Raw genomic sequence first — 2,696 nt, forward strand, 5'->3', positions numbered from 1 at the left:
TTCCTGTGATTCTCTGGGATGGCAGTCCATCAGGATTGTGATTAGAAACCTTCACTGCATCCAACTGGCAGAGCTGAAAGACAGAATCCTTTAACCGGTGTTGATCTTTTCAGATGAGAGTCAAGTAGATTATGTTTTCTGTCTGTCTAGACACCAAAATAGGAGTCAAGAAATATTATCTCCTCTACCTTGTGCTCCTATAAGAGACAGAGTAGGAAGCTGGGACACAACAACGTAGCCCATTTCCATCAAATCTTATTAGACTGTTCCACCGGAGCAAACACTAATAAATCCTGCTTTTGCTGGATATTGCATGACAGTAAAAGTGACAAGAAATGCTGCCGGAGGAGAGGTCTGACTCTGCCGGCCTCAGGGACAAAGAGCAAAAAAAACGGCTTTAGGATGTGTGTCGTAATCAGATTCAAACAGGGACATGGAGGACAAAGCTGGCATTACACTTAAGTTGGTTATGTAAATGTGTGGTGCATTTTTAATGCTCAGTTCTACAGTTGACAGATTTCCTTTTCAACCACAGAATAAATCATTATTTCTGCTGCTCCACGTGTGGCTCTGAGATGACACTCCACGTTTAAGGTCAGCCATGGACATCCTGTTTAATTCCTATTTATGCGCTGATCAGTATTCTGTTGCCGAGCGTTGCCCTTGCAGGTTTGAAGAGCAGTGGCTCCAGCCGTGATGTAAAAGGTTTGTCAGTGTGTTTTTTAGTGCTGTGAGTCATAGCCGGAGCACAAGTGTAGAGATGTAGAGCTAGGAATAGTGTATGTCGTATTGTGCAACAGGGAGAAAGCTGGATGGTCTAACAATAACAAGACAGCTCCTGCCAAATCTCATGATCAATATCAACCAGACCAGACTCCATACATCTTTCTTTCTGTCTCCTCACCTCCCAATCTCTTTTTCTCACTCTTGTCTGTCACTCCATCTGTCTCATAGTTTTTTTTTGCACTGGAACAAGAGCCACAATTTTTTCGTAGAAGGTTGAACCTACCTCCCAGCCCGCAGACAGGAATGGCCATATATAGGCTTCTGTCTCCACACTGGAAGCCTCATAAGCTGCTGCTCTCCTCTCTGTGAGCAGTTTCCATAGCAACAGTATTTTGTTTCCCTCTGTGGCAGGAAGAGAGAGAGAGATAGGAGTTTGAAATGAGAAAGGGAGTAGAGGACAGGGCTGGATGTGCGATAAGGGCACAAGAGAGGTAAATACACGAGTCAGAATGAGGAAATAAAAGAGCGGAATAAGGATGTTTTTGTGATAAAGCACAGGAGGGTCATTGGCTTTATGGGTATTAAGTGGGTTTTCTTGTTCCGGGATGAGTGCCCGACGAAAAACAACATTACGTAAACCAAATTCAGCCTGACTCATAGCTACATTCACCTTTTTTTTTTTTCAGGTCACAGCAGTGGAGATGAACAAAAGAGCTGACAGTGACTTGGGCAGGGATATAGGGCAGATTGGTTCTGTAAATAGTTTTCAGATGTAAGTCATTACGATAAATACTCTCTGGCATAACAGCAAGCTCTTAGGGATGCATTAATGTCCAGGATATTTTTCTTTATGCAAACATCAGCTACCATAAAACATTTTTACATTAAATAGTTCACTTTGTAAAACCAGAAGGACGATATGTAATTTCAATGACATGGCTTCAAAGCTGCAGTTTTTAATGGACTGTTAACATGCCATAATAATGTATTGCTTTGATGCCAAATTTCACCTCCTTTTCCACATCAGCCGTCCTCGCTGGATTAGAATCACAACCAAAGCCAGCATCCATTAGTTCAGCAGCAGCACCTTTTAGATCTTATCTCCTCTAAGGAGACAGGAGTGACTGATGTGTGAATTATTCCATGTGGTTTGAAATCAGGGGGAGAGCATCAAAAATACGTCTGGCAACACCTTTCGCCGAAATGAGAGATGAAAGCAAAAAAGGTGTCGCCTGCTAGTGATTTAGTTATCGTCTCGTGCAAAACAGACCATTTACAGAAAAACTTGTTAATAATGCACATCAGCCAGAGGACTCCACGTTTATTTTCGTCCTCTTCCATCACTGGCCAGGCCGTTTATTCCAGCTGCATCTGTGGGATTTATCCGAGCACTGGAAACCCCAAAGACCTCAAAAATGACAGCGAGGCAGGAGAGAAGGATTTCAGCGGAGGGGAAGGGGAGAGGAGAGCGAGGAAAGTAGGAAAAGATATGTACTTGAAAAATGTTCACCCCTACAAACGAAGCATGATGAGATTGTTCAGAAGCAGTAAAAGAATCTGAAGCCATCAGCAGGATTCAGAGGAGAGGCGAGCAGAAAGATGGACAGGAGTGGAGAAGAGAATGAAATGCGAGATGGGGGAGATTCTCATTTACAGTCCTGACTAGATCCTCGCTCCCCATCCCTGTTGCTTCCATGACAACCAGACAGAAGGTTACAAGGTGGAGGGCGTAATGAGTTTTAGTCTTTAGATAGATGCAGACGCCTCATCTCAGCCGCTCTCTTTCACTTTAATGACCTCCTACTTACTAATCTGATGAAAGGCAGTATTCATCTGCCTTTATTAGTGTCACCAAAACCTGTGTTTTTATGTTTTATTAAAGCCAGTAGTGAGGAGTGAAAGGAGGATGCAATTAGATCGGATCAAGTTGTGAAGTGAACAGAGAGGAGCTTATTTGGATTTCCAAATAT

General features: G+C 43.0%; 1 protein-coding gene across 2 annotated transcripts in view; it reads left to right on the plus strand.

Annotated features, from left to right (window-relative positions):
* The window catches only part of dclk1a (doublecortin-like kinase 1a), a 62,804-nt gene that overhangs the window by 51,673 nt on the left and 8,435 nt on the right, over nucleotides 1–2,696 (plus strand). The window lies entirely within an intron of this gene.

Source organism: Stegastes partitus, unplaced genomic scaffold, assembly GCF_000690725.1.
Source record: "Stegastes partitus isolate 25-593 unplaced genomic scaffold, Stegastes_partitus-1.0.2 Scaffold96, whole genome shotgun sequence".
Taxonomy (NCBI): Eukaryota; Metazoa; Chordata; class Actinopteri; family Pomacentridae; genus Stegastes; species Stegastes partitus.